Here is a 10,470-nt window from a genome sequence, read left to right as displayed (position 1 = left end):
AATTTCTATGCTTCTATAATTCTCTCTGTATAGTACCACCTAACCAATTCCCCTTACGGCCTCTTCTTCCATAAGCTTACATTTTTTGTTGACAGCCTCTTATGTGGACCCTTCTTAATTATCACTGGAAGTCCATATGAATAGCATCTATGAACGCTCCCTTATCTAACCTCCTCAAAATATTCAACCACATTTGTTAGACATGATTTACACTTGCAAACCTGGCAGTGCCAACCTATGCCTGGGTAAGTATCAGGGTGGACCATAGTGGAAGCCTCATGACAAGGTATGTGTAGTGGGGAGGGAGAGAATGTTCGATGAAGTGGGGGGGTGAAATGTGGCAATGATGTTGGGGAGAGGAAGAAGGAGATGCTGCCATTGAGTGGGAAGGGATGTGGGAAAGAGATGCTGGCATTGATTGGTGGCAGGCATTGTTCAGTAAGGTGGGGGAGCAGCCCTGGAGATCTCCATAGCGGGGTCAGAGGGAGGTTAATCTTGATTTGAGTGGGACGCCATTTAAAAACGATGCCCCGATCTCGGTGGAGCAGGCTTTACTGGCGTGTTTATGCCCTGCCCCTCAAAATGACAGCTTGAAACATGCCCCTTTTTTTGGACAAAGTACCATGAGATCTGGTGAGAAAGTCTGCCTGTTTCTCTAGAGAGAACCATGCCAGCTTTCAGACCGTCCCTGACACTTTGCCATTGTTTGGTAAGATTCTGCCCAATATGCTGTAATTTTACATTTTACTTTGATGCACAGCTGGATTTTCAGAACAATGCCTTGTTCGGTTTATGTTGCTCCTTCTCTTTGCTATTAATTAAGGTGCTGTGGTGAAGTAAAGTTAACTACAGCATTAAAAGGCTGTTAAACTTCGGAAAAAACTGTACTCAGTATAGCTCCTCCCCATCTTGTTGACTCTGATGAACATGGCTGTCCCAGTGGATGTACAAACCAACATGAGGAAGTCAGGAAGAATGCTGAACACTGGCTTCAGGTTGATGAATTTCAGGTAAGATTTGAATGTGTACTTTTCAGAAGGCTAGTCAAGATTTCAGTTCTCATTCAGTCTGACCTCCTTGTGCAGAATGATCTAGCCACATGCTTACCACTCTTGCAGAGTCGGCATTAGCCTAGCTAATCGTGGCTAAGATGTAGGAGTCAATGGCCATAAACCCTGATCCCTTCTCTGCTGCCCTGGAGTAAGAAATACTCTTGGCCAACAAATTGCTGCACTGAGAATTCTCCTTATGTCACTCTGGCATAATGCCTTGTGAGTCAACGTGTTCTGCTTGATGACCTTGGCTTGTCAGAAACTTGATCAACTCACCGAGCTTGAAGCACTCAACCTCCCTCTACAGCTTTTTCCTCCCTGGGAAGTGACAAACTACATGTCCCTGACATAACCCAAGACAATCCTGAAAAGCAGTTTGTCCTAATCAATGAAGTATCTCTATTCATTCATAATACCATTATTAATATAATTGAAGAATACTATGCGAATGGTACAGGTAGTGGCCCCTGGCAATAGTGGGTGGGATTCTATGGCCTCCCTTGTCCCAAAACCATAAAATTCCGCCAAGGTCATCGGACCTTCCCATGCTCCGCCCCTTGCCTGCTCCAATTCCCGTGGCAGGTGGGCCAGTAGAATTCCAGCCGGTGAATCTGCCTGGGTCCACGCAATGCCGCTGCATAAAGAAATTTCTCCCTGACATCATTTGGTCATCAATTTTTACTTTTTATTTATTTGGGTTTCCTCCGGTTGCTCTGGTTTCCTCCCACAGTCCAAAGATCTGTGGATTAGGTTGATTGGCCATGCTAAATTGCATCTTAGTGTCAGGGGGATTAGCAGGGTAAACATGTGGGGCTATGGCCTGGATGGGATTGTTGTCGATGCAGGCTCAGTGATCTCCTTCTCCACTGTAGGAATTCTATGATTCTGTGATTTACAGTTGGTTTCAGATGAGCCTTTTTTCACACAGATGGAAGAAAAAAATGAACGGCAAAATTCAGAAGATTTTTAAAAATCCTCCTTTCAAGAGGTTGGATGTATCAGAAATTTTGAATATTGCGTTTTGCAGTTTGACAATGTGAATATGAACACTGCCACATGATATGTTATGACGAATGGTAATTGTACTGCAAAGGCTTTACATCCAGGAGGATTTGTGGAATTTCATTTTGGTCTTATTAATGTCTTGGGGAACCTTTGCACTTTTTAATCCCTGTTGTCAAAGCTTGACTTTAAAATGGGAGGTTTGCATGCACTAACCAACTATTAAAGTTGTTTAGTGAATGTGGTTAGGCAGACTTCAACAGTTTGGCACAGATAATCACTCAGGCAACTTAACTTGCCTGGCATTCCTTTGTTGTTCCTCTTTTTTTCCCCATGGTCTTCAGAGGATTTGAATTGAAACAATAATGGCCTATGTCAATTAAAAAACTCACAAAGGCTCATGAGAACCACACTGCAAGCAGGGAGAAAAAAAATGAAAAATGGATCACAAATGCCATTAAATTTTTGAACGAATTTTCATTCTAAGCTTTTTAAACTTACTTTCATCTTAAGTTAGTATCTGGTGGTGGGTTATACATCACTCAGTTCATCTGCTGGATTCAAACCCGGATCCCCAGAACATTTGCTGAGTTTTTGGATTAATAGCCCAGTGTTCTTGTGTTAATATAATGAAGTTCCTTTCTCTGTGTAGCATCCTTGCTGTCCAAAAGTCACTAATCATGGCTCAATGATGCCATGATGTCACAATGGGGCAAATGGAAGAAGCAGGCCCTGAGAAATACCTCAGCCATTGTGGGGATAGAAGCCACACTGTCAGCATTATTCAGTCCCAACTGAACTAACCAATCCTATATAATGAACCTTCAAACAAGAACTTGCTACACCCATATCCCAGCTGATTTGAAATATATGCATATGCATGAGAACATATTATGGATTCCTGCCTCTTTTTGCTTTGCATGAATCCCTCAAGAACTGGCATACATGGGCCTTTCGCAAGAAGAAAATCAATTAGAAATTTAAGTCGCACATTTGTCTGGAGACCATGCCACAGCATCAATGCGGAGATTAGAGGATAACTTTAATTTTGCTCATCTAAATATTTTGATACAACCATGATGAAATCCTAGAGGACCTTTATAGTTAACAAAGGCCTAAAATTGTAAATGTTAACCTAGTAAACAAATCTCATAAATTTCTACTGCACAAATGGCCGATGTTTACAGTGTAACATGTAATGTTCAATTGTTCTGTGTTTGATTAGATCATCTATTTATTGTGTTTGATTGGTTAAGCCTAGGTGTGGACTCAGAGAAAAAGTAAACTGTAGAAGCAGAACATTTAAACCCCGTTACACACCTAGAAACAAGTGTTATCTCTACATAGTTCAGTGATACCAAATATAAAACACAGTATAAACTTTACATGTGAAAGGCACAGCTTCTTTCAGATGTGGTTAGAGGATAAAAATAGCTGAATGTTATATTTTTAGGAAATTCCACTGTTCCCATAGACCATGGAATCCCTACAGTTCAGAAGTCAGCATCAACTCCATGTCAGAGTATTTTACCCAGGCCCCTCTCCCCCGCCCTATCCCTGTAACCCCACACAGTTTACCATGGCGAATCCACCTAACTTACAAATCTCTGGATACTAAGGGGCAATTTAGCATGACCAATCAACCTAATCTGCACATCCCTGGACACTAAGGGGCAATTCAGCATGTCTAATCAACATAACCTGCACATCCCAGGACACTATGGGGCAATTTAGCATGGTCAATCCACCTAATGTGAACATCTTTGGACTGTGGGAGGAAACCAGAGGCCCCAGAGGAAATGCATGTAGACATGGGGAGAACGTACAAACTCCACACAGACAGTCACCCAAGGCTGAAATCGAACCTAGATAGCTGGCACTGTGAGGCAGCAGTGTAGTAATGTAGTGAGAAATAAAGTATGTATTAGCTCACCTTCCCGAGCACATTACAATAGCAACAACATGTAACGTAGCAGAACAGTCAGAGGCACTTCATAAAAGAATCCAGTAAAATTTGCCATCCAGTCTGGAGATAATAGGACATTTGACCAAAAGCTGAACAAAGAAGTAGGTTTGAAAATGTGTCTTAAAGGATGATAATCAGGTTGAGGTGGAGGGGTTTTAGGACGGAACTCCAGAGCATATTTCCTCAGCATTGAAGGCACTGCTATGGATGGTGGAGCAATTCAAATTGGGAATGGCCAAGAAGCCAGAATTAGAGGAGCGCAGAGATAAAGAGAGGTTAGGCCACCGAGGAATTTGGAGGTCAGGATGAGAAATCTACAATTGTAGCATTGCTTAATTGAGAGCCATTGTCGGTCAACAAGGACCAGGGTAGGGGTGGAGGGAGACGGGGGGGGAGTGGGTGGGGGCGGTGTGGGAGTTGGGGGGGGTGCGGTGAAAAAATGTGATATGGACTAGGAAACGAGCAGCAAATTTCTAGATTTAATGGAGGCTGAAAAGTGGGAAGTCAGAGAGGAGCATAATGGAATAATCAAGTCCCAAGGAGCAACAAAGGTATAGCTTTGGGTTTAGCAGCAGATGAACTCAGGCAGGGACGGATTGGTTGATGTTACAGAAGTGGAAATATAACATTATTATTGCATAATAATATAAGTAATCTGCTGCTTCTGTTGTGTCTCCCAGAGATCTAACATCAGTCCCCTCCTAATTCTCATCTACAAACTGCCCCTCAGTGACTCTATCTTGCAACACCACATCAGCTTTCATGTACACATTGATGACATCTAGTTACACCTCAACATCATTTCTTACAACTCCTCAGTTTTTTCCAAATTATTAGATTTCTTGTCCCACATCCGGTATGCGATGAGCAGAAATGTTATACAGCACCAATCTGCAAGCGGTTTAGTTAGCCTCAGACAGGGAGAGGGATAAAGTCAGAGGCTACGGAATGGAGTTTATCACAAGGGATCAAAGACATAGGGCAGGATTTTCCATGCCCCCGCAACCACTGGCCAGCAGGGGAAACTTCTGCTCCAGCTGCTGTCTGTGCATGAGAAGTGGGTTTCCCAGCAGCGGGTGTGCACCATTGACAGGACTGGAAGATCCCACTGATGGCCAATGGCTTCAATCTTATTTGTTGGCAAAAAGAGGGACGCAGTGGTGTGGTGGTATTGTCACTGCACTAACATCCCAAGGCTCAGAATAATGCTCTGAGGATGCATATAGACAGTGAAATTTGATTTGAATAAAAATCTAGAATAGAAGTCTACTGATGACTATGAAACCATTTTGATTGTCATAAAAACCATCTGGTTCTAATATCCTTCAGGGAAGGAAATCTGTCGACCTTACCTGGTCTGGTCTACATGTGACTCCAGAGCCACAACAATGTTACTCTTACAGGATAATTAGGGATGGGCAATAAATGCTGGTCCAGTCGTGAAGTCCATGAAAGAATTTCTTAAAGAATTACTTTTTCATCCCAAACTGGATGTAGGACAAGAAACCTAATAATGTGGAGAAAATGGAGGAGTTGTAAGAAATGAGGTGTAACTGGATGTCATCAATGTGCATGTGAAACCTGGTGTGGTGTTGCAAGATGGTGTTACTGAGGGGCAGCTTGTAGATGAGGATTAGGAAGGGGTTGATGATAGATCTCTGGGGGGAACAACAGAGGTTACAGATTATCTGTCACATGTTGGGAGGTAACAGAATGAAAGTTCCTATCTCATCTTTTAAGCTTGCAAAAGAAATCCATCACTCTCTTCAATATTAGAAATCAGTGAGATTAGACCAGTCTCCTGCATGTCCTGAACAGCCTGAGTTTTGAAGGACGTTTATTGCCAGGAATCTTTCTCACATTAGATCTGTTTTTCACACACTCTCTGAAGAGGGTCACCACCATAATATCAAAAAATCCATCCCAGGTGTTGATCATTGCTTTGTGAAGAAATACTTTCCAGCTATCAATCCAAAATATGCCTTCTACTAGTTTGAACCTCTGTCCCATTGCAATTTAATTTTAAGTAATGTTTTAGATGTATCTTTTTCATTCTCTGTATGAATACTGTGGTAGAGAACTTCAATAATCTGTGAGTTAAATTGCCTCTGTAACATAATAAAGTTGAGGATCATTGTAATTAAACCAGTTGGGCACAAGTGCAAGTGAAATCGGTTCTCTCTTTCCCTTCCAGTTAACACCTGTTCTCTAACTTGTTATCCAAAATGCCCCAGGGCCAACTACAGCTTTGCTGAGATTATTATCTGATCCATCTAAAAACATACCACCCAGTTCACTGGGAGCCTAAAGCAAGATCAAAAATCCAGACGTTTTATTTCTCCCTTACCAAGGGTAAACCTGTGATACTAATGTAGAAATAACTGGCCTCACATCCAAGCCGGATTGGTGAAGCATATTGGCAACACCAACATTTGCAAATTACACCTGTAGATTTAATGTATTCATCAAACCACATTACAGCCTCAGTAAAACCACAATTTTAAAAAAGTCTTATTATTATAAACATAATATTTAAAATCTATTACGTAATTACTGAAGTTTTAACTTAATTCTTCATACCTATTTTCTTCTGTTTTAATGCATTTACTTTACTCCATTTGTTTACTATATCTTTTCAATGATTTGGTCCTGAACTTACAGTAATATAAATATTTTATATGTTCTCCTGTCACTATAAGAATGTTAAGATCCTGGCCTGAGTCAGGAATGAATAGTTGATATGTGAAAGTGAAGTTAAATAGGTCAGAGGCACGTAGTAAAGACTGAGTGATAAAATGTACTGGAAATACAGTGATACTATGCCACAAAGTCTCCAGCTTGTATGAAAATTGGAGTAACTCCCGCTGGTTTTTTTGGTGTGATTTCCAGACGAATCTCCCACACTTTGTGTATCACAGAGTGCCCTAGTGAGATCCACTCTGAAAATCAGTGGGCAGAGCCTATTCCCACTCGAGAGGCCAGCAGCATAATGCTGAGTGGGCACTGCTCATGCACCAATATGTTAGCGCCAAAATTGTTGCATATGTAATAGCCCTGCATTGCCGGCCTCCTGATCGCTGGCCAGACTCGCGACCCTGCATTGCTGCCCTGCCAACCACCCCACCCCCTCAATCACTGACCCCCTAGACCACTGCAGGCTAGCCCAATTGTTTCCCCCACTGGCCAGATGACCCACAGGCAGTCCAGATGTTCCCCCACCTGAGTAGTTCCAACCACCCACGGCAACCCCCCCACCTACCCCCACACCCAAATGGCCAGCCCCGAACACTATCCACCCTCCCTCTGCTTGCAATACCATTGTAGAATACCCTGCACCACTACCGATTGCCCCTTTTAGACCCTGCTGCCAATAGACCCCGTCGCTCTATCCCCCTGCCCTTGGGCATTACCAGTTTGCCCCTTGGGCAGCGTCAGAGCGCCAGGCTGGCACCGCCAGGTTGACACTGGCCAGAGGGCAATCCCTTTATCTCCGACCTTCTTGGGGGGTCTCTATTTCCTCCAGCTGGGTCGAACTACCTGTTCCCTGTTAGTGGCAAGCAGTAGTAAACCCTGCTGGAGTGAACCATTCCTGGCCGAGGGTGGGGGGAGAGATGTTAGCGGGCCCGCTAATGGGATGTTAATCCTGATTTTAACATTGAAATCAACTCTGCACCAATTTCCAATGTGGAGTTGATGGTGTTGAAAATCCTTGTCCCAGAGAAGTGTGGAGGCCTTGGCGCCCAGTGGGGAGCCCGCGAAACAGCCTTTACCCATCAAACAACGTATCCAGGTGAGTGGGCAGCTAGACTAGGCCGAAGAATGTGTGACCAACCTTAGTATCAAATGGCAATTGAGGCCAATAGAGTGTGATCTGAGTGAGTGCTTGGATACAATATATGATTGATGGGCCAGTATGTGACAGGGATACATACAGAAAAGGGGATTTGTTGTCATTTGATGTATCAATTAATCTGCACATTGCCATATAGGAGAAGCAGATCCATAACTCAAAGGAGAGTGCAAGAAGGAAAACCTGATCTACAATTCCTGTCTCGTGCCAAGGAAGGGGCATCTCAGATTGGAGGAGAGCTGGGTGGCTGAGCGATCTCAGATGGCATCAGAGTGAGGATGCATCTAGCCTGCTGCTGGCATACGGGCACATATTTGCAAGGAAATGTAATTCACGCAGAGACTGTGCAGAATCTTAATGTTTTTCCTTTTGCTTTCCACTACAGGGCTTTGCAATCTGAAGCCCAGAGCACAGCCACAGCAAGAGACCAAGGACCTTACTTCTGGTAAAATCACATCCCTGATCCAGAGGATAAACCATCACCTACCCGCTTTCACATCCGCCACCAGCACAATGCCATTCACAAAAGGTTCACATTTAGAATCACAAGCACAGCTGGTGAGCACTTTGTAACTTGAAGGAGACTATGATGTGATACTCGGAGGATTGATGGATACAAGGTCCCTGCTGAACTCTACAGTGATGATGGACCTCTGGTTATGTCTGCTGGACATGCAGAAAAAGGTAAAGAAACATAAAGCAGAAATGTCAAAGATTATGCACAGCTTTATGCTGATGCTGGAGGATTCAATGCAAGCCATGAGTTCTTCCATATCTAAGGCATATGAGTGCGTTGCTTCAGCCAGGGAAAGAATGGCGACTGCCATGGAGAGCCAAGTCCACACTCTGTCATTCCAGCCCTTGGCTCCATACAGCAGTGGCTAGGTGATAGAGGGATGAGGCCCCTGAACAACCCTCCAGGTGCCGTTGCGTACAGAGATGGAGCAGTGTGACAGCCATCCAAGACTGTCCTCTCAAGGCACCCCGAGTATGAGTGGTCTGTCCTCGTCCTCTCTGCTGGTCACCCCAGAACCTCCAGCAGGCAAGGCCAAAGCAGATGCCCTGCCCTCATGCAGAAGACCCCCTGCAGTGGATGCTTTCAATGATTATCAAAGGCAATGGGGCAATCTCTGAGCAGACTGCCTCCACTTTAGCTGCTGATGTCGGGATTGCAGCAAGATATAATGTCTGCAAGCAAAACACTACGAATGTGTGAGAACACAAAGGTGGTACAGGTGTTTTAAACACATTACTTTGTCACATGTAAATAATGCACTTTATACTGGCTTTACTTTGTACACCATCATTATTTGATGTGATTAGCTTAACAATGTTGTGTGAATTCAATCTTTATTTGATGTTCATGCGTGTGTTGAGTTTTGTACTCACCAGTCTGTCAGATAATTCACTTTTGTCACATTCTATCTTCCTGCTCCTGAGATTGCAAGAATATTGAATGCATTAGACCATACCAAACCCAGTAACTGAACTGCGTGAACTGTACCTTTCCCCATCACCTTCAAACCAACTATTACCCTTGACCCTGTAACAGTGGCAATTGACATGCCAACTCTCCCTCTCACCCTTGCTGTTGATAATCCTCCTCTAATCCTGAACCCTCCCCTATCATCCTTTACATTCTTAGAATCCCTTGACTTGCTCTGAGTCCTTTGGTTATTCCTGCATCAGAATGGACCTACCCTCTGACTGCACAAAACTCTGCCTTGTAGTTGTGGACCTTTCCCATGATGTGGATGTGCCGGCGTTGGACTGGGGTAAACACAGTAAAAAGTCTGACAACACCAGGTTTTAGTCCAACCGATTTATTTGATAGTAAACTCACAAGCTTTCGAGGTTTCCCTCTTCGTCAGGTGAATGGAGAGTTCTGGCCTCAGACAGAGCATATAAAGCACAGACAGTTTAGAGATTACTGATTAGAATGCGAATCTTTACACCTAACCTGCTGTTCAAGTCCTAAAGTGGCTGACAAAGTGTGTGGAAGGAGCACTGATCACAGTTTAAAGAGATGTGTATTGTCTCCAGACAGCACAGTGAGTGAGGTTTTGCAAACCCAGGCAAGTCACAGGGGTTACAGATAGTGTGACATGAACCCAAGATCCCTGTTGAGACTGTCACCTCACTCACTGTGCTGTCTGGAGACAATACACATCTCTTTAACCTGTGATCAGTGCTCCTTCCACACACATTGTCGGCCACTTTAGGACTTGAACAGCAGGTTAGGTGTAAAGATTCGCATTCTAATCAGTAATCTCTAAACTGTCTGTGCTTTATATGCTCTGTCCGAGGCCAGAACTCTCCATTCACCTGACGAAGAGGGAAACCTCGAAAGCTTGTGCGTTTACTATCAAATAAATCGGTTGGACTAAAACCTGGTGTTGTCAGACTTTTTATGACCTTTCCCATGTCAGAGGGCTTCCTCATTTAGACAGCCAGGGTGCAACAGTGGATAATACTGAACTCACCCCTTAGTCCCCACATTTTGCAATTCCTAATTGTTCCCTCTCCATCCAGAACCATTATTCCAGGTTCTTCCTCGTGCGCACTTCCACGCTTGACCCCATCCATTCCCCTTTCTTGAA

The sequence above is a fragment of the Carcharhinus amblyrhynchos genome, chromosome 5, assembly GCF_965287045.1.
Source record: "Carcharhinus amblyrhynchos chromosome 5, sCarAmb.v2.hapA, whole genome shotgun sequence".
NCBI lineage: Eukaryota > Metazoa > Chordata > Chondrichthyes > Carcharhiniformes > Carcharhinidae > Carcharhinus > Carcharhinus amblyrhynchos.
Note: the sequence above shows the minus strand (reverse complement) of the source record.